Here is a 23251-nt window from a genome sequence, read left to right on the forward strand (position 1 = left end):
GTCAGATCGTACTGTGGACATACTGCCCGTCAGCACAGTCCAAGTCGAGTGTAACATTGTAACGAACTCCTATCTCAACGACCGTCTGATCGTACTGTTTAAGGATTCTTCCCTCAGTTGCAACAGTGTATAAGACTGTTGATACTACAAGCAGTACAATATACCTTCCAGTGACAGTTCAGACATTGGACTATTTGGAGTTGCGTATTATGGACCAGAATAATCAACTTGTTGGTTTTCGCGCTGAGGAAATCATTGTTGGATTACATATAAGGCAGGATGGGAGTGTCGGCCGGTGTAGCCGAGCGGTTCTAGGCGCCACAGCCTGGAACCGCGCGACCGCTACGGTCGCAGGTTCGAATCCTGCCTCGGGCACGGATGTGTGTGATGTCTTTAGGTTAGTTAGGTTTAAGTAGTTCTAAGTTCTAGGGGACTGATGACCCCAGATGTTAAGTCCCATAATGCTTAGAGCCATTTAGGATGGGAGTACGGTACATAACAGGGGCACGCAGTCCACAGCACGTCACTTCACTACCGAATTGGAAAGCGATAACACGTGCGAACTACGAGTTCCTTAAATCAGTAGGCTTGAAACCCCGCAGTGACGTCCTCACTCAATATAACCAGTTCAGTAGAGTATGATGAGCGAATCATACGTCAGGAATACTTCTCGCATAAACCTTACGCTTCAAACACATTTAACAAGAATGATGAAATTAAGATTGTCATTCAGCAGCAAGACGAGCTGATGCTACCATGCAAGAGTTTCATATATTTAGAGGGGTCTTCAAGAAAACCAATAGCAGCGATACAGTGGGCTCAAAAATGGCTCTGAGCACTATGCGACTTAACTTCTGAGGTCATCAGTCGCCTAGAACTTAGAACTAATTAAACCTTACTAACCTAAGGACATCACTCACATCCATGCCAGAGGCAGGATTCGAACCTGCGACCGTAGCGGTTACGCGGTTCCAGACTGAAGCGCCTTTAACCGCACGGCCACACCGGCCGGCGATACAGTGGGATCCAAGCTTACACTTAACGCTTTAGCATTCCTGTTTCTAGAGCTACGCTATGAACTCAGTGGGTCTGTGATCGACCGTACATGCAATGTTGGCATAACATCAAGCCTTAAAACATACGCCTCTGCATCAACCACGGATTTGAATGGTTTAGAAAATTTGGGGTGGTTCATAGACGGTCCGGAGGATAGAACAGTTACAGAGTACGAGCGATTTACTGCATGAGTACTGAAAGGTCTCTGTTAGATTCCTTTCATGCTATTTTGCTCGATTTATTGTTGTTTACGTTATACATTTGCACATCTAAATTTTCTGTGGTATTTCTAAATTTATCTGGGAGGAGACTGAGTAGTGGAATATGTTATATTGACATATGAACAAGAAAACTTATCATACAACACTTTTGAACACATTTTTGGTTCAAATGGCTCTGAGCACTATGGGATTCAACATCTTAGGTCATAAGTCCCCTAGAACTTAGAACTACTTAAACCTAACTAACCTAAGGACATCACACACACCCATGCCCGAGGCAGGATTCGAACCTGCGACCGTAGCAGTCCCGCGGTTCCGGACTGCAGCGCCAGAACCGCTAGACCACCGCGGCCGGCAAACACATTTTAATATGTAATTTTTATTATACGGAGTTTCCTATGAAACCCACATCCGCCTCCTTTACATAGTGTATATGCTGTCTTAAGATATTGACATCTCCTTCCCTTTGTTGTGAAAGGATCAATGAGTGTGAGTATTTGTAGTTGCACGCTCGGTGTTAGCAGAGAAGTTCTGTCTGCTAGAGAACAGCAGTAGCAACGTCTGGGTAGGTAGATACAATTCCTAAGGCAAAGAGGTTTACCTCCTTGGTGTGGTTCTGTCGGTCCCTTTTCTAGTTGATAAAGGAAGCTACCTCTGTGGTCACTTACTATTGTGTCTGTGGGATACCCTCGGACGGGGCCCACGCTAGTTAGTCTGCGGGCAATTCTCATGTGATAACATGGTCGGGTAAGTGCGTGTTTGGTGAGTATGAAGCACAATGAAATTCCTAAGTTTTCAGCCTAACTGAAATGTTAATTACTTTTCTTACAGATTTATATTTAAAATGTTTTTAATATTATTTTAAATCTGGATGCAGTGCAATTTCAGTGCTGGTTTCGGACTTCACTGCGGTAGACGCATTGTTTCCACTCCAATAAAGGAAAATGGAAGCACGTTAAGTCATGAGGCGTAATTCTAATTAAAATCATCGCTCCTTAGTGCGAATGTGCGTATAAGTGTGTCTTCATATGATTGTAAGCTTTTCTCTCGTTGAAATTTCTTCAAATTAATAATCTCTCGGTGTGTTCAACCCTCGTGGTGTGTGCTTTGTAGTAACAGTACTACGTGCTCGTAAAATGGTTTAACGAGTCATTAGGTCAATACTATGGCGTTATTAACGCAGTTAAGAATTTTTCTGTAAGTAATGTGTTTGGATTTGGTTTCTTCATTAAAATTGTTGTGGAATTACATATTTTCTGTAATGTACTTGTCCACGTGGAACATGGGCTGTAGTAACAAAAACAGCCCTCAGCTACTCTTTTACATAATATTTCGCGTATTTAAACTTAATTAATCGCTATCGCGAGAGCCGGCCGCGGTGGTCTAGCGGTTCTAGGAGCTCAGTCCGCAGCCGCGCGACTGCTACGGTCGCAGGTTCGAATCCTGCCTCGGGCATGGATGTGTGTGATGTCCTTAGGTTAGTTAGGTTTAATTAGTTCTAAGTTCTAGGGGACTGATGACCATAGATGTTAAGTCCCATAGTGCTCAGAGCTATCGCGAGCAGTTTTTCCTATAATACCAGTCTGTGGTTATCCATTGGGAACACAACTGCTCGTGGAGCGGAATTTCTTTGCCTAAATAGAATGGATTGGTGATGGTTCAGTGCCTTTTTTTGTGTATCCTTTGTGTGCTTGTTTGAATGTGGTATCCCATCCTGTTTTCTATTCTTTCGGTTTCTTATTCTTTGAAAATCACATTTTATGCCAATTGAATCCCATCCGAGTAACACTTTTCTTAATTAATTTACAATAGTAAATAAGGCGCCAGCTTTGACACAGACTTAGCATATATTATCCGTTTATTGAACATTGATGAATTTTAAAATAAATATAAAAGTTTAAACTAATTTTACCTTTCTTTAATCTAATTTTCCCCATCATCTGTTTACTTAAAATAATAATAGAATGATAAAAATGAGCTGATAGTGTGGGTGACTATGGCATAGATTTAAAAATTTATAACAGTAACAAAAAAAATTGTATATCAGTCACCCATGCATACTTTCCACCCTAGGCTCATTATAATATCTCTAAAAATGCTTATGGGCTACTTTGCGGACATAAGGCTTATTATTATGAATGCTAAACAGGAACTCATTCTGGTATGGAGCGCGACCGATATTAACTTATACATTCAAGGAGCTCAAGAGGAGAATATGATCACAATCAGAAAGATTATATGGAAAATGCCTCACATCACTGTATCAGAGGAGGAGCGTTTGAACCTTTTAAGAGTCCTGAATTCCGGTACATTTCTATCACTAACATTTCACTCGTGAGAGGTTTTCGAGTACCCAGTGCTACCGACTGCAAGCAGACAAACATGGGCTATTAAAATCTTTTCACACCTAAAGACACCTAGATTAATCATACTTGCGTTTCAAACTGGTAGAACAGGGAATATTGCAAATGATTCCACTGTGTTCGACAACTGCAAGTTAACTAATGCCGAAGTCTACATGAATTCAGAATTCTCCACCTGCAGTGGGATGAAAATGTATACAGTCTAGCATATACTATGTGATCAAAAGTATACGGACAACTAGCTAAAAATGACTTACAAGTTCGTGGCGCTCTCCATCGGTAATACTGGAAATCAATATGGTGTTGACCCACCCTTAGCCTTGATGACAGCTTCCACTTTCGCAGGCATACGTTCAATCAGTTGCTGGAAGGTTTCTTGGGGAATGGCAGCCCATTCTTCACAGAGTGCTGCACTGAGGAGAGGTAACGATGTCGGTCGGCGTGGCCTGGCACAAAGTCAGTGTTCCAAAACATTCCAAAGATGTTCTATAGTATTCAGGTCAGGACTCTGTGCCGACCAGTCCATTACAGGGATGTTATTGTCGTGTAAAATGAGGACATGTTACATGACAATAACCACTCCGCCACAGGCCGTGCATTATGAACAGGTGCTCGATCGTGTTAAAACATACAATCACCATCCCCGAAGTTCTCTTCAACAGTGGGAAGCAAGAAACTGCTTTAAACATCAGTGCAAGCCTGCGCTGTGATAGTGCAACGCAAAACAACAAGGGGTGGTCTACATGAAAAACACGACAACACCAAAACATGACTGCCTCCAAATTTTACTGTTGGCACAACACACGCTGGCAGATGACGTTCATTGGGCATTTGCCATACCCACACCCTGCCATCGGATCTCCACATTGTGTACCGTGTTTCATCACTCCACACAATATTTTTTCACTGTTCAGTCGTCCAGTGTTTACACACCTTATACCAAGCAAGGCATCATTTGGCATTAACCGGCGTGATGTGTGGCTTATGAGCAGTCGCTCAACCATGAAATCCAAGATTTCTCACCTCCCATCTAACTGTCATAGCACTTGCAGTGGATCCTGATGCAGTTTGGAATTCCTGTGTGATGGTGTGGATAGACGTCTGCCTACTACACATTACGACCCTCTTCAACTGTCGGCAGTCTCTGTTAGTCAACAGACGAGGTCGTCCCATACGCTTTTGTGCTGTACGTGTCCCTTCACGTTTCCACCTCACTATCACATCGGAAACAGTGGACCTATGGAGATTTAGGAGTGTGGAAATCTCGCATACAGACCTATGACACAAGGGACACCCAATCACCTGACCACGTTCGAAGTCCGTGAGCTCCGCAGAGTTCCCCATTCTGCTCTCTCACAATGTCTCATGACTACTGAAGTCGCTGATATGGACTACCTGGCAATAGGTGGCAGCACAATGCACCTAATACGAAAAACTTATTTTTTTTGGGGGGGGGGTGTTTCTGTAAAGGTGGTATGTGATGTCGTGGGGTCAATTTCACAGTGGGTCACAGGAGCGAGGAGGCATTCAAACTCAGCATTCACTACAAACGGGCATCGCTCCTAGTGGTGAGCATTCTTAAACTTTAAGAATTTGTTTTCCTCGGTAGGCGTACTAACATGTACCGGGTCCTTGGAAGCACAATCAACTAGATGTGCCGCTAATAACTTGTCTGAGGAGAAATAATTCAGGCATCTTAAGCAAATATGCTTTTTTATGTTATTTATCGACAGTTGGCTGTAAAGGAGTCGGGACATGTCTTTCATCCAAATATAGTGGTAATTATCACATTCAGGGAAGAGCACCATGTTTACATGCAACTCAAGCTCACCGGTAAATTTTGAGAAATGGAGGGGGTCGACGACAATATGCTTGGCTTGCTCATCTGACGAGCTTTGCTTCTCCAGGCCATAAACATGAACCAATATTATGGTATTCGGCGCCTCAAATGTAGGTATGTCTTGGATCTTGACAGGGAACTCGATACCATCAAAGTTATAACATCGTACATAATGGGACGCTCAGGATGATCTCTGTAATGGTAATTTCTCTCGAAACCCAGGACTGACCATGCAAAACAAGTCTGATCCTTTCTATTTTCGATATTAATGCATGCCCGCTTATTAGCTTCAGCTGCGTGCTTTAGCTGAAACTCTGACTTCCGCCTCCGAAAACTGGGCCATTATAGTACTCAAGGTGAATTTACGAAATCACTCGGCGATTGACGTGCTCCGCGTTATCAAGCTATTTTCCCTCCAAAGATAATGAAGAGTGGCCCCTTCAACACCAGAATCAACTTTGTAGGGATGCGATAATTCGATGCAGAGCACCGCACTGAGTTTAATGGCGGGATACTGTGGATCATTGACAATTTTGAGATGCTCCGTTTCAATGACAGGGAGGCACGCCTTTAGAAAATCAACTGGTTTGCGGTACCCTCCTGCCAGGTTCTCAGGCCTTGTGAATGAGATTCGCTCCTCAAAGGCTTCTGCAATCATCGAATATTCTAACTGCGTTATGGTATCACAACCTAATGTTCTTCACTAAAAGAACAGGAGGGAGAACTACCACTAGCCACAGAATCTTCTCTATTACTATTAATGTTATTCTGCGTCCACCTCGTTGATGACGGTGCTGAGGAGTGGCAACTCGGTATGCACCGAGGCACACATACCTTGCGTATACGTCGATTCTGACATGGCTGATATGATGATGACGATGATGATGATGACGGAGGAAGATGCTGCGGTGCTACTGGCTCAGGCCAATGGGAACAGTCAGGCTGCGGTGATGGTTCCTGATGCTGTTGTTGCTGCTACTGCAGACCCGACCCGGTAACTTGAGGGGTGGTGGTTCGTTGCTCGGCCCACGGACGCCAGGCGGCGGCGCCGGGATTGTGGCGGCGGCGGCTTCCTGCCCGGCGACTAGCGGCGCCCTTATAGGCGATGTGTGCCTTACAGGGCGCCGCTTTGGCGAGGAAGAAGGTTCATTTTTGGAACACAACCTATGAGCAGCTTGGAGACAGAAGTGATGACACTCTGCAGGACCTGACCATCATTTTGCAGGACAATGCTCAAGCACATAAAGTGCAAGCTGCTACTGATTTGTTTGACTGATGGGGTTGCTAAGTGCTATACCACCTACTGCACTCCCCTGACTTAAGCCCTCGTGAGTTCAACTCGATTTCTAAACTGAAGGAAACACTTCACGGCATTCGCTTCAGAACTGCTACGAATTCATCGGGCAATAGACCGTGGCGCTCGAACTGTTAACACAAGTGGCAGTGCTAATAGTATCCTACGACTTACACATCGCTGACAACGAGTTATAAACAATGCTGGTTACTACTTTGAAGGTAATCAAAACTTTGAAACACTTATCTATTTTGTAAATAAATAGTCGCCACTATTAAAGTTCCAACCCTCGTATATAGACTGAGGCGATCAATGAGGAAGCTTAATTTGAATGGACAGCCAATGGGCAACCTTTATTGAACGTCAGTATTTCCTGGAAGGGTTTGATGCAAACCATCGTCTCTCTTTCCACATAACAAGAATGTGTTTTCGCAAGGATGCACAGACATGAAGGCTTTTAGCGGTGGGAACGTTTACCATTTCAGAGACATTTGTCAAAAGCAGGACGTCACCGATTTCCAGGAAGGTTAACACGTGATGGACATGGTGCCTCGTTAGGACCATCAGGAAGAATACATTCGGCTTTATTCTGGGCTATTTTCGTAAACAGGCCCTGTTAGGACAACAGTTTCTATGCAGACAATCTAATACACCTCGAAAGCTCCTACAACAACAACAAAAGCAACTGTTAACTATTTTTGCAGCACTTACTATTTTCGGGAAGGGACTGATATGTAATGGATAGGCTGTCTCGTTAGGATCGCTAGGAAGACTGCAGCCTGTATTATTCTGGGCGATTTTCGTAAATAGTTTCTGAAAGCATTGCAAAAGATTTCTATGGCGCGCCCAGAAGGAGATTTGATTGTTATTTACATAGAAATGAGACGTCAGCATAACACTGACAACCTTTTAGCTGCACTTGCGATGGTGAGTCACTAGTCATCTCTCACTTGGCAGTTAGGTCTCCACAGGTACAAAAGCTATGCTCAACAACAGCAAACACATGCAAGCCAGACGTATCTCGGATGTGTGACGGAGTGCACATGCCGCCCCGGCGTGCACGCCTTGGTGGGGCCTCTGTAGCATACAGCTCGTTGATATGTCACGGTCGAATTTCTTAACGATAGTGCGAAAGCGTTTCTGCATGCAATGAGTGTTTGTACACTGCATTATTTTCTGCTGTTCAAGCGTTGTGAGTGTGTTTGCAGAGCGTTATACATGTATTACTTTTTGATAATTTTACGTGTAGTGAACGTGTGCTGCATTATTTTGTGAACTTGTCTGTAGGCTGTGCAACGCAGAATTTCAACAGTTTATAATTAGTGAGCGTGTTTGCATAGCGTTTTACATTCATTATTTTGACAATTGACAAGTTGTTTGCGCGTCTGTACATCAGTGTTCTGCATTATTTCGGTAATTTACGAGAAGTTTGCAGGTCTGTAGGTTATGTACTGTGACCCTAAGGACGTCAGGGAGAGTGTTTTGTACCAGTGTGATATATAAATAAACTACTTGAACTCCATTCCTAAATAAATTGTTCCAACTTCCCACTGGAAATAAATAAAGCACACTCCTCCCTCTTTAGCAGCTGGTCATAGACTGAGTCCTTTTCCCGCCAATTCGAAGGAAGAGGCGGTGGTTGGATGACTTAGGTTAGTGGAGGTAGCCCAATTGACCTTTTTCCCGCCAAAATGACGTCATTGGGATGTTGCCACATCTATCGCCGCCATCTTGGAGCCACCATCTTGAATAAATTTGGCAACAATTCAACGTGGGGTGATGCCTCCTTTGTGTCATTACTGTCGTAAGTAGCACATGGTAGAAGAGTTGTCTGCAGGCATGAATGTTAAGTGTTCCATACAGAATTGGCGTTTGGACTGACCTCTCGTGGCAACAATGGGAGCACTTCGTGACACAGTTAATATATAAGCACGCACGATGTACATGTTTATCTAGTGCACAGCCCTCCTCTTATGAAGCAGATTACGTCCTCTGATGCATTGATGAGACTTATTGCCGTCATTATTTATCGTAGACTGATTATGGCACGCTTGTTCGCCGTGTCACGCAAAGAAACGTGTACACATATAGGTTTGATTCAAGGAAAGAAGAAAGTTGGAAATTGGATTATCTGCTGCAGTGTTGAAAGAACGTACTCTATGTAAAGGAGGTAATGTAGCTGAAGTAGGTTTCCCAAAAACCGTTTCACTTGTAGCATAAAAAGTCAAACACTTTACAGTTTGGATTCACATTATTTTTCGCTGTGTAATTGTTCTCAAACGAATGCAGAGAATCTATTGGTTAAAAATACTTGATTATTTCAAATGGCAAGTCTCACATCACTCGATGAGGTGGCTATCTGTTCGTTATTTGTCATCTTTATTAGCTTACTCGGAAGCTGAGTAGCTCACTGTCCTTGTTCGAAGGATTTGCAGCGAATTTACAGTGCAAACTGCTGTTGGTAATGAGAGGGAAGCAAGAGTTGGCCGACTGAAACTGTCGTCATATTTCGAAATGCGTCGCCAGTGGAGGTTCGTTTATCAGTCTTCTGCATGATTTGGAAGTGTCCAAACGAAGCATCTTTTGCTCCAAGGCACAGAGAAACGTGTTCACGCGTATGTTTGACTCAAGGGAAGCAGAAAGCTGAACGCTGAATCATGTACTGCGCTTTTGTAGAATTTTCTTTATACAAACGAAGCAAAGCTGCTTCCCATGCAGCGTTTTACTTCATTAGTTTAAACTTTTATATTTATTTTAAAATTCATCATTGTTCAATAAACGGATAATATATGATAAGTCTGTGTCAAAGCTGGCGCCTTATTTACTATTGTAAATTAATTAAGAAAAGTGTTACTCGGATGGGATTCAATTGGCATAAAATGTGATTTTCAAAGAATAAGAAACCGAAAGAATAGAAAACAGGATGGGATACCACATTCAAACAAGCACACAAATATATTAGGCGACTTGCACTTCCGTAACCAGTTTTTCAACTTGGAATAGGGGAGCTACGGTGTACAGTGGATTCCAAGCCACGTTTCGTATCTGGCGAATCTCCACATGACTGACAGGTGAATGCTAGGTTGAAAGACAGACAGAAAAGTAGTGAACCAGCCAGGATTAGATCCCACAACCTTTCGGTTACTAGCCAGACACTACACTGTTTTTTCTCCCTTAATTTTATTCGTCATTGTTATCGTCATTTGGTCTGGACGGACGTCACGTCACACCCCTTCAAATTCACCAGTGACCACTTCACTCAGAGCGCACTCAACCCTCTGACCGAATTCGCTGAACTACCGTGCCGGCGCCGCTAGACCACCACACTATATGCAAATCGTGTATCGTATTCCGCAGTCTCAAGGAACTGCTCCTCTCTCGATTTATAGCGGCTGTTCGGTAGGTGGCAGTGACATATCTTTCGCAAATAAAGTTTAATTAATCGTAACTTAGACGCCATCATTATCCTCCGTCTTCCAACGAAGAAGTTTGCGCTTGTTTTATAGACTGGCAGAAGGTCTTCGACAGAGTCAATTGGAATGTATTGATGAACATCCTTAAGGGAATAGGAATCAACTGGAGAGATCGGGGACTTATAAGGAACTTGTACCTGGGACAAAGGGTAAAGGTACGACTCAACTATGGAGAAACGAACAGTGTGGAAATAGGAAGGAGAGTGAGACAAGGATGTTGTCTGTCGCCGAGTCTCTTCAACCTGTATTCTAAATGCTGGCGAGAGAAGCGCTGAAAGGATGCGGAAACTTCAAAGTAGGAGGACGTCTCATCAACACCATCAAGTATGGTAGTGCTCGCCAAAAATCAGAGACAGCTGCAACACACGATGAACGATTTGGTGGAAACGGGAAGAAAATACGGCATGGAAATCAACATAGAAAAATCAGAAGTGATGCGCATATCAAACCGTGAGAAACACTTGGAGAATACTGTTGACAATCGGGAACTGGAAAATGTGAATCAGTTCAAGTACCTGGGAAGTTTTATCACAAAGGATGCCCGCTGCACCAACGAAATCCGAGCAAGAATCCCCATGGCCAAAGCTGCTTTCAACAAGAAGAGGACTCTGCTGATCAGCAAGTTGAGTTTGTCATTGAGGAAAACACTGATAAAGTGCTACATTTGGAGCATTGCACTGTATGGAGCAGAGACGTGGACCATGAGAAAGAAGGAGCAAAAATACTTAGAGAGCTTAGAAATGTAGTGCTGGAGCAGAATGAGAATGGAAAAGATCAAGTGGACAGATCGCATAAAAAATGACGATGTACTGCGAAGAGTAGGAGAGAAGAGAAGTATTCTGCGTACAATTCTGGATTGGACATGTACTTAGACACGAGGGACTCATACATGATGTCATCGAAGGGAAACTCAGAGGAAGTGCAGGATGAGGAAGAAGAAGAATTCAACATCTGGACGACATGAAAGATGGAAGGAGATGCAACAGACTGAAGGAAGAAGCTGAAGACAGGGAACAGTGGAATCAGAAATTCTCCGTACGAAGACATGGACCTGCCACTAGGCAGAATACTACATAATAATAATAATAATAACTTAGACAATTTGCCCGAAATATTTATAAATTATATTTAAAAACCTTCCTCATGAATCAGTGTATCTGTCAGCGAAAACCGGATCAAGATCTCTACAGCAGTTCCTGACATTAGGCAGCACATACAGAAAAACGCGAAAGGGTGACTTCAGTTTGTATATAGAGAGATTTGTTATTATTTTGACTTTCTTGAACTGGCCACCAGAACGATTACTTGTTTATTACACATGAGACTGTAACAGAATCCCTTGATTTACAACGCCTGCCGCCCGGAGTGGCCGAGCGGTTAAAATGCGCTACAGTCTGGAACCGCACGACCGCTACGGTCGCAGGTTCGAATCCTGCCTCGGGCATGGATGTGTGTGATGTCCTTAGGTTAGTTAGGTTTAAGTAGTTCTAAGTTCTAGGGGACTTATGACCACAGCAGTTGAGTCCCATAGTGCTCAGAGCCATTTGAACCAGCCATTTTTTTTTTTTTTTTTTTTTTTTTTACAACGCCGCTATCGGTGACAGAATGAACTTCCGCGCAGTGTGTACCGCATGACGTATTTGACGACGATCGTGTCACTACATGACACGTCTTGTAACAGTGAGCGCTCACACTGTCGGAGCCCGTACACCACGGAACAAGAGCACAATCCTCATGTTCTGTGGACCACTAGCGTGAACATCCTTGCGGTGCCATCAGTCTGTCTTTACGTGTATGTCTATAAGATTGCGATTCACACACAATGTAGAGTATGTACGTAATGTGCGAATTAAACGTCACTCGAGTGTCATCAACGCTTCCGCGGGAGCCTGTGATTTTCCGATGGCGGGGATGTAGCGAGGGCTGCGAGTCGGCCTTGACCCGCCACGTGTAGCGCTGCTGCCCCAACCCCCTCCCTGCTACCCTCGGCGCGTGGGCGCGGCCCGGCGCGTGGGAGGGCGCGGCGCGTGGGCACGGAGCGGCGCGTGGCAAGGTGACCGGGTGACACGTGCCTGACCCTTCGGGCAGCGGCGCGCCATCATCTACACCCATCTGCTTCGACAGTGGATCCTGTCGTAGCAGGGTTTGTTTGCAACACGACTTCTGGTCCTGAAGCGAGTAAAATCATTTTCCGTGGCAGCTCATCTCTAACAAAAGGTACTGATTACGTAAGAGATAGCAGGGGGAATAAAATATGTTCACCAGCAATAATCTTGCAGATTCTTCTTCAGTGAGTTAGGAATTTTAAACGCTCCAGCACAATATGCAAATTCGCTACTTAAATTCGTCTGAAAAAGTCCCTTCCAATTTGAGAAGAATAGTGATCTCCACAGCTTTAACACTAGAAGAACAATAGACCTTTGTTAGTTATTACTACGGCTGTCAGTGTCTTATAAAGGGGTCCAAGGTACAGTTATTGATTATTTGCTCAATGACATAAAATGTCTGACAAATAGCAAACGAAATTTTAAATTCAAAATAAAATTATTTCTCATTGATAATTGGTTTAATTAAAAACTGCTGGCAGGTGTAGCTTTAAAAAGATAAATTTGCATATGTGGTATTTGAGAGTAATATTCTCATTCTTCTATAATTTACAATAGTGTGCTAGTTAGTAATCTGTAAACGGTCGGCAAGTACTCACACTCATAAGCAAATCATGTATATATAGCTTGTACACTGAGTCGTTCCCCGTCATTTGTACAAAAAATTGTGCTGATTATCTATGGAAAATGTAACTTCCTAACTAATTAACAGTGTGGCTGCGAATTTATATCCAGTTGGTGGCATATCCATAGTTTTTATACGTATTCATTCTATTAGTTTCTCGTTTAAGTAACATTCTGTGTTGTCTGGCACTTTCCAGTTGCTAAACGTGACGCTGTTGTTATACCCATATAGTCTGTCCGTTGTTTCCGAGTAGGCTGGGAATGAATGTAGAAGAAAGAGTAAAATAATGCTGAGAAAGAGAGAGAGAGAGAGAGACAAATGTAGATCAAAATTAATTTAATCTTTAACTAAATGTCTTGATAGTAGTGAGCGGAATAATGTTGTACATGAAAAAAAGGATACTGTTAGCGTATCAAAAAATGGTTCAAATGGCTCTTTTTTTTCTTTCTTTTTTTGAGCACTATGGCACTTAACATCTGAGGCCATCAGTCCCCTAGTAGAACTTAGAACTACTTAAGCCTAACTAACCTAAGGACATCACACACATCCATGCCCGAGGCAGGATTCGAACCTGCGACTGTAGCGGTCGCGCGGTTCCAGACTGTAGCGGCGCCCAGAACCGCTCGGCCACTCCGGCCGGCTACTATTTAGGATGCCAAGACATTTTATATTGAATTCGACTGAAACTGTTCACAGTGTCGTGGTCACTTATTGCACGCGACTCTGGCAAGTCCGCAAACGAAATTGTACAGTAGTGTTCTACATAGCGTACATCCGTATACATCAGTCTGCCTTGTTCGCAAATGTGCGATCTCTCCTGAAGCGTCCTCACCCTATAATCGCCAATTTTGTTCTCACCTATTGTGTTTCCTCAGCTTAGAGCAGACTACTGTTCTTTCTTCCCCAGCCAACCAGAAGCCAGGAAACGCCATGCTGTCTTTTGAGGTGAAGAAATGCATCTGTTTCCTTGTCCTCAAATCCACAACTTGTATACAAGAAAATGTGATGTTATTTTATAAGACCACATCATGTGTCTCACCATGCTGCAAGTTTATTACCTTCGGGTAAGTGACAGCTTTACCTTACGATTAGTGACCCGTTCATTCGTTTTGGCTGGACAGCATGTCACCTGCAACAACATTATTGTTCTGGAAGATATATCAAACTTACGAAACGCACTACCTGTAAGGGTTGTGTGCTTGTTCCTTCGTAGATACTGTTTCTTGTATGTTGTTTTTCTCATGCACAAACACAAAACACGGCACATGTCGTTCATTAGCGGTGCTCTAATTCATTAGGCACTAGTTTGATAGAACATCGTGTTTAAGTTTGTATCATGTGTACGGCTGCATACGATATTCAACTGTTTTTATCTTGTATTTGCTGTTAAATTTGAATTTCTGTGTATGCATATATATCTTTTTTGTACTGTTTTGCCCCTTGTATCTACAAATCATGTTGAATGATTGGAAGGTTTGACGTATTATTAAGTATACATCTGCGTTTTTTGGGTAATAGTAGTGAGCGATTAAGTGACTTCACATCTCACTCTGGTAATGTAGTAAGCGGTAGAATAGGCAAACTCTCATACGATCGCTCCAAGAAGAAGAGTGCCATATTACATAGCGCATCTAGTAAACATAGAAAGTGAGCTTACTTGTTAGCGCTCTGAAATGATCATTATACCTTGTTTTCAATTTCCAGCATGTCTGTCCTGTATAAATAGACTGACGAGAGTGGCATGCTAGCTGGCAGATGCCTGATTTGCTTTATTTGTCAGTGCCTGTGTCATGAGTCCAAAATATTTCCTGAATTTGTTGTCTGCACGATATTCTGTCTGAAATGCATATTTTTAAATATTTTGTTCTTGTAAATGAATATCTTACGTTTGGGATTTTTTTGTATGTAGAGGAGGAGAAAAATCCTGTTCGACTGCCTCATGTGGCTCTGTACTGACTGAAGTTAATATTTGCCACGTATTTGGCACAGAGACGTGAATTAACTGAATTGTAATTTAGAGTGTCATTTTGCCATTATTAATACCAACCAACGTTCTAAAAATAGTCACTGATGCACTTCGTCTTCGTAACGAAGTATCAGTTAGCACTAAGCTTCACTCTTTCCTCTTTATGATTAAACCTCTTGGCATATGTAGTAACCTATGTCACCTCTGTGCAGAGTCGACGGTAGTATCCATTCGTGATTAAGACAACCCAGGTTTTTGAAAGAGAATCATGTGGTTTCCTCGTTGCAAAGCGTGTTCCCAATGCAGCTAATTTGTTTATTTCGTTCCACTGAAAGTTGCTTTTATGCCCCTCTGTTTGTTTTTCACTGTTTTCTGTGCGGCTGGTCCCGGAGGAGGTTCGAGTCCTCCCTCGGGCATGGGTGTGTGTGTTTGTCCTTAGGATTATTTAGGTTAAGTAGTGTGTAAGCTTAGGGACTGATGACCTTAGCAGTTAAGTCCCATAAGATTTCACACACATTTTTTTCACTGTTTTCTTCGGAAGATCCACATGCACCTGCCCACAATTACACGTAGTGTACACAGGATGGTCGGAAACGGTTTGGTAACCTTGTCAAGGTGCTGCAGGGAACGCTGTGCTGAGAAATAATTATTAAGAAAAAAATTCGATATGTTGCGCCGTTTCCGAGTTATTTGGTATTTAAGTTAGCTAATCAGGTCTCTGCGCGCGCAAATTTAAGCAGTCTACAGGTAGTGCCAGTTGTTCTCATACCGTAGGGCGTAGATGATAGCGCATGAGACTGCACAGCCTTTGGCTCGGATTGGATCCTTACTACTGTCCCATGTCCAATTTTGTATCGCTTTCTTTATTTAGGAAACCAAACGAAGTACACAAAAATTGTTCAAATGGCTCTGAGCACTAAGGGACTTAACTGCTGAGGTCATCAGTCCCCTAGAACTTAGAACTACTGAAATCTAACTAACCTAAGGACATCACACACATCCATGCCCGAGGCAGGATTCGAATCTGCGACCGTAGCGGTCGAGCGCTTCCAGACTGTAGCGCCTAGAACTGCTCGGCCACTTAAGCCGGCAAACGAAGTACACGTTTGGCGACAGCGTCTCCGGCGAGCCGCTTGAATTTGCGCGCAGTATAGCATAACTGGCCAGTTTCAGTGCTAAAAACTCGGAAACGGTGCAACGTATCGAATTTTTTCTTTATAATTATTTCTCAGGACAACCTATCCTGCAACATCCTTACAAGGTTTTCAGACTGTTTCTGGCCAACCTGTATATCCATGCTTCTAATGATTGGCGGGCAGCATTGACTAACGTTAACCATTATTGTATATTACACACATCAAAAGAAGTTTTGGATCATCCCGGTTCCCAGAACTCCTGAAGATAGACGTTGACTGTCGATATTGTAACACAGACACAGTCTCTTTGACTGTTCACAGGTGTCACTAAACCCGCACAAAGACGTAAACAACCATGCATGAGCAGCTCCTACTAGACCGAGGGCGTCCGACAGCCGATCAGTTTCTGTCTTTCCATCGGGAAGGAGGTACACGGCTCATGTTGTCTGTAGTTCAACCATGCCTAGACGGTCAATACCGCGCTTCGATCGCGTTTGCATTGTTACTTTGTGCCAGGAAAGGCTCTCAGCAAGGTAAATGTCTAGGCGTCTAGGAATGAACCAAAGCGATGTTGTTCCGACATGGAGACATACAGACAGACAGGAACTGTCGATGACGTGCCTCAGCCAGGCCGCCCAAGGGCTACTAGTGCAGTGGATGACCGCTACCTACGGATTACGGCTCGGAGGAACCCTCACAGTAGTGCCATCATGTTGAATAATGCTTTTCGTGCAGCCACAGGACGTCGTGTTACGACTCAAACTGTGCACAATAGGCCACATGATGCTCAACTTCACTCCCGATGTCCGTGGCGAGGTCCATCTTTGCAACCACGACACCATGCAGGACCGGTATCACGTACTCTTCACCGATGAGTGTCACATGTGCCTTCAACCTGGCAATCGTCGGAGACGTGTTTGGAGGCAACCCGATCGTGCTGAACGCCTTAGACACACTGTCCAGCGAGTGCAGCAAGGTGGACGTTCTCTGCAGTTTTGGGGTGGCATTATGTGGAGCCGATGTATGCCGCTGATGGTCATGGAAGGTGCCGTAACGGCTGTACGATATGTAAATGCCATCCTCCGACCGATAGTGCAACCATATCGGTACCATATTGGCGAGGCATTCGTCTTCATGGACGACAATTCGCACCCCCATCGTGCTCATTTTGTGAATGACTTCCCTCAGGATAACGATATCGCTAGACTAGAGTGGGCAGCATGTTCTCCAGACATGAACCCTATCCAACATGCCCGGGATGGATTGAAAAGGGCTGTTAATCTACGATGTGACCCACCAATCACTCTAACGAATCTACGCCGAATCGCCGTTGAGGAGTGGGACAATGTGGACCAACAGTGCCTTGATGAACTTGTGTATAGTATGCCACGACGAATACAGGCATGCATCACTGCAAGAGGACGTGCTACTTGGTATTAGAGGTACCGGTGTATACAGCAGTCTGGATTACCACCTCTGAAGGTCTCGATGTATGGTGGTACAACATGCAATGCGTGGTTTTCATGAGGAGTAAAAAGGGCGGAAACGATGTTTACGTCGATCTCTATTCAAATTTTCTGTATAGGTTTCGGAGCTCTCGGAACCGAGGTGATGCAAAACTTTTTTTGATGGGTGTACTTGGAAAAATAGAATATATCAATCACGAAGACAAAGAGACAGAGGAATACAACCTTCGTTCATGTCTATGTCTGACGCAGACCTTAAAATGAAGCCCTTAAGTTTACCGTGGCATTTTCTGATGGCGTTTCTCCTCCGTTTCCAGCAGAGCTGATGTTAATAACAAGTTAATTTAAAGCACGAGTATCTGAACTGTCTGATGTACTAGTTAGTAGAGATCTTATTATTAAATCTTAACTCACTAGTACTGAATTACCAGAACGTATACTCCGACGCCTTAACGTACGTAAAAGTGCCTGTGGCTGTTACAAAAGCCGAGCGTTCTTATTTCCAAGATCAAATACTATTTACTTTCTACAGTGAGTCAGCAATGGGTATGTGGCTTAGGAATACCACTAACAGAAAACGAAGGTGCATGAAAAATAGATTTTTTCGAAAATAGGCAATTTTAGATTTACATAAATTAGGAGAAAATGTTTTAATTAAGATAAAAATATAGTTCCCTAACCACATGCGCTTCATTAGCAGTTCATGTTGAATATGGAATACACACTTACGAATTTCTTTAAAATTAACATTATGTACTTTGTGTTTTTCGTAATTAGTTGTTGATGTTCTTATTCTGAGTGTGAGAAAGAGGTTTTGCAAGTCAACCACAAATTTTCATTAACAAACCTATTTATTTCCATATTTCATTAATATTTAAATTGTTCAGTTTGTAATATTTGTTGTGTACGATGATGTTGGAATAAAGAGACGTTTGAAATTCTGATATATCAGATGAAATAATGCTAAGATTATATTTCCTTTTAGTATTAATATTAAACACTAATTAGACTTTTTTAAAAGAGTTTTTCTCACTTAATTTACCTTTTGCTGTGAGAGGCGACTAATGGACGACGTATTGGTGAGCTGGGAAAAACGGAAGGGGCAGCAGTGGCGGAGGAGGAGAGGTCCCTACTTTGGCAGTTTCCCCATCGTCCTTGGTTAATGCTGCGCAGAATGTATCGCTGTATGTTCGCACGGTGACTCTTTAGTGATCTTGGCAATTTGATCTTTGTAGGGTGTGATCTTCACCTACAATGCCCACAAATGCCTTGTAGTTTAAGTGCATCTAGCGATATTCTTACACTGTTGTATGCAGTATCAACTGTAGTTTATCTAGTGTAAATGTGATCTCATTCAAGTCCCAAACTGTGCACTGAGAGATTATATGTATGAATATAAAACCTGAGACTTCGACGGTACGCCTATTACGCTTTCTCAGTCAGGCTTTTGGATTATACTGGAAATAAAATTTTTATTTGCAGTACTAGCATTAGAGTGGGCTGTTGTATGTATATCTATTCGATTAGAATGATTTAAGTTAAAGCTATGGTAAATTGTCATGGTCAGTATTTTCCCCAATAATATGATATTTGAATATGTACTTCAGTTACTATTTTTTCTTGCATATGGGATGTTAAACTAAATGGCAGAGGATGTTAATAGAAGCAGCTTCATTGCACACGCTGAAACGTATTTAGCGTTCTTAGGTTTGTCAAGTTCATAGCGACATTACGTCCTTAAGACTTGGAATGGGCTCTGTCTTGTTTTTAAAAACATGTTATGTTTCTTTATCTTCATTCCAACTCGTTTCTGGACATTTGTGACATTTCTATGTTTTGTTCATTGTTTTTTGACTGTCCCCAAAATTACAAATTCATTGATGAGAAATAGAAGAATATAATCTTAGGTACATTACTACAAGGGACGATCATCAAGACTTCGTTTGACCACGTTGCTGCAGCAAAGCCTAGTGTTACTCCGAACGGAAACTTTTTGATCGCCCCTTATATCACACTTAGGTATAATACTATTGTTATTTCAATTTTTATATGCTAACGCATCAAATTCTATTTATTTTGATCACATAACCTTTAGTCAAAGTAAATGGACACTTTATAATCTGTAACAGCATGATTAATGAAGGAGGTGCAACAAAAAAGAAGTAAAACTGTCTATGTCGTAAATAAATTTCGCCTGTACTTATGTCTTCGACATTTATGTGGTTATCTTCATTTAAATATACTTCATGAACTAAAGTATCTACTAAACGCACTACATTGGTGTTCTAATTATGGTAAACAGATTATGCACTGTTTCTATTTACGCCACACAACGTGGATGCAGTCGATATACTTCAGTTTTTTTCGTTGTTCGTTTCTGCCTCTTATTAGGGGCCATTTGATTAGTTTGATGTGTGTATGTTGCTTAAAAAAGATCAAGATATATCGTCTTTTTTCTTTTTCTTCATTCTGCACAGCCTTTATTTTATTATTATTTTTACTTGATGAATGTTGTTCCGTTTTACAGGCATGTATTTTCATTTAAAATCTAATCTTCTTCTGAGACTGTTCGCTGCGTTTGAAAAGTATCTTCCATCGATGATTACTAGTACAAACTATTATAGTATTCGAAACATTGCAGTATTTTGGAAATGTGCAATGTTTCCTACAGTTTTCCATTATTCTGAAGTGATCGGTGCACTTCAAGTTTAAACTGCTCCATCTCTAGTTGTGTTAACACTGACAAGCAATGCAAGTTAATTGATGAATTTCAGGTATCTTGAGTTTCTCCGTGATTGTTCCCTATGTGTAGAATCTAAAGTACGTCTTCGGTACTTTCCTCAAATATACAGCTCATTCTCTGTCTATTTTTGTTATTATGGTTGAGTTCCCATTCCACTGGTGTTTACTATTTGTTAGTTTTCTCATGTGCTGCGCTGTTCTGTGTTGTATGTGAATGACAAGTTACTTTATTGTCTTTTCGCTAATCTGCCTACTATGTTTGTGCTGCATCTATTCATAGCACAATTTTTTTGTCTCTATGTGTAGTTGTGTCCGTTATGGGTGACCTGTTAAAATCGTAGAACATGGGCCTATAACAAGCTTGCTTGAGTCAAAAGATGTAGGGCGGTATTCCAGACTTCTCGGATAGCATGGTAAATTAACAGTCCGGTTCCCACGCTCCACAACTGGATTATTGACACTCTGAATTCTTTTACTTACGTGAAAATTCGCGTTGTGCGCCTCAAATTTACAGCATTTAACCCATCGGTGGGAACGATTTTGAAGTTTCCACGAAAAGGCGCCTTGCGGCTTTCATAACCCAGTTAGTAGTTTCAGTATTTTATCATTTTCATAGCGAAATATTTTGTCTTACAATAAAATGGACGTATATACACTGAAGCGCTAAAGTAACTGGTATAGGAATGCGTATTGAAATACAGAGATATATAAACAGGCAGAATACGGCGCTGCGGTCGGCTACGCCTATATAAGACAATTGTCTGGCGCAGTTGTTAGGTCTATTACTGCTGCTACAATGGCAGCTTAACAAGATTTAAGTGAGTTTGAATGTAGCGTTATAGTCGGCGCACGAGCGATGGGACACAGCACCTCCAAGGTAGCGATGAAGTGAGGATTTTCCCGTACGACCATTTCACGAGTGTACCGTGAATATCAGGAATCCGATAACTCATAAGATCTCCGACATCGCTGCGGCCGGTACTTCTCCGTGTTCGCGAGGGCCCTACACGAGATTAGACAGGTGTACCAGTTTCTTGGGATCTTCAGTGTATAATCATTTAACTGAATTTTTACGAAGGAAAATATAACGCTTATGAATTAATAAACTTCTCATCTTCCACCTACTGCTCACTTCCAGAACTAGGCCTAACACATTTTGTGTCAGTGATACAATTTTCCTTGCTGATGTTTTTATTGCACTGCATACACAGTGTTTCTGTTGTTTTTATGCCTACTGCGTATGTAACAAACTCCACGTTTTTCTGATTTCTTGTCTTGCGCTTCTTCGTACGTATGTTCAAATGGCTCTGAGCACTATGGGACTTAATTTCTGAGGTCATCAGTCCCCTAGAACTTAGAACTACTTAAACCTAACTAACATAAGGACACCACACACATCCATGCCCGAGGCAGGATTCGAACCTGCGACCGTAGCGGTCTCGCGGTTCCAGACTATAACACCTAGAACCGCTCGGCCTCGTACGTATGCCTAGTGAAGATGTGAATGTCTTTGGGAAGTGCTTGAAGTAGCGTTCATTAGTTCAAAGTTTCGTCCTCCACACCAAGAACAAGACTTTAAATAAATCCCATCGTCAGCATCGTCGAATTTTAAAATTATGTTTGATTGTATCCAGAGATGCCTGTAGAGGAGTGACTGTGGAAATTGTGCAGCATAAGTACTGAATACGACACTTACTTTACAAACCTCAACAGCTCTTAAACTGTTACCTACAACAACTGCACACATATTGTGGAATGAATTTCTTAATGAACGTGTGATCTGTGTTGTTCTCTAGTCAACGGGGATCATTCTTCATGATAGTTGCTTCACATTTGGTCGTGTATTATTGATGTTGTCTTAGATCATGTCATGTATACTTGTTGTAACGTTGAGGGCTTTCTAACCACCTAAGAGAAAGACGAATCGCTTTTCCATATGATGTTTTTTGCCTTTTCTTCCTGTACCGATGGTCTGAGAGACCAAAAACGGTAGAGAATAAAGGTATATTTCTACAGCTGATGGTGAAAAATGTAGTTCTTTAAGTGTCTGATGACTGATGACTCGCTAAAATATTAATCAACCGTGTTAAGTGTCCCAGATTCTACATAGGTCAAACAGGTAGAGCTTTTGGAATATGGTTTAAGAAACATCTTGATACCCTACGTCTGAATAACTTAAGAAAATCAGCCGTTGCGATCCATGTCGCAGAAAAAAATCATATAGTAGATAATATAGAAAACGATCTGCAGATCCTGCGTGTTACAGGTAAGGGTGGCACACTGAATCTTCTAACGGAGATTGAGATTCATATAAATCAGGACATCTTTCCTGATCTCATTCCGAGTGATCGAAAAGTCATCCAACATCACCTTCCTAAATAACTTCTGTGAGGTCTTCTCATCGTTTAAACCAACATAATATTCCCGTATTACTAGATAACCACAGGACTTCAAAACTTGTTTCATAAAATAATTCCCCATGTTGTATGAAAGTATTATAAACTACATATACCTTTATTCTGAAATTCCCTTCGAAATGATATTCATAGTCTGATGTATTACAACGATACACCTTACCTATAACGGTTGAAAAAGACAGTCAATAAAAAATAATATATTGCTGTTCATTATGTGGAATGCAACTATAGATTCAACGTTGAAACTCAGCGTTATCACTACAACAAATATCATATCTTATTGTGCTTATGTATTGTCCATCCTGTTCATTATTGTTTATGTGCAATCTTTGTACATGTAGTCCGCCTGCATAGCTGAGTGGTAACGTGTTTGCCTACCATGCAGCTGGCATGGGTTCGACTCCCGCTCGTGTTGGAGGTTTTCTTCGCTCGTGGACAGGGTGTTGTGTTGTCCTTATCATCATTTCACCATCACCGACACGCAAGCCGCCTAATGTCGCGTTACCTGAACTAAGGCTTGCAACCTGGTAGCCGAAATTCCCCCCGA

Source organism: Schistocerca cancellata, chromosome 4 (genome assembly GCF_023864275.1).
Source record: "Schistocerca cancellata isolate TAMUIC-IGC-003103 chromosome 4, iqSchCanc2.1, whole genome shotgun sequence".
NCBI classification, from domain to species: domain Eukaryota; kingdom Metazoa; phylum Arthropoda; class Insecta; order Orthoptera; family Acrididae; genus Schistocerca; species Schistocerca cancellata.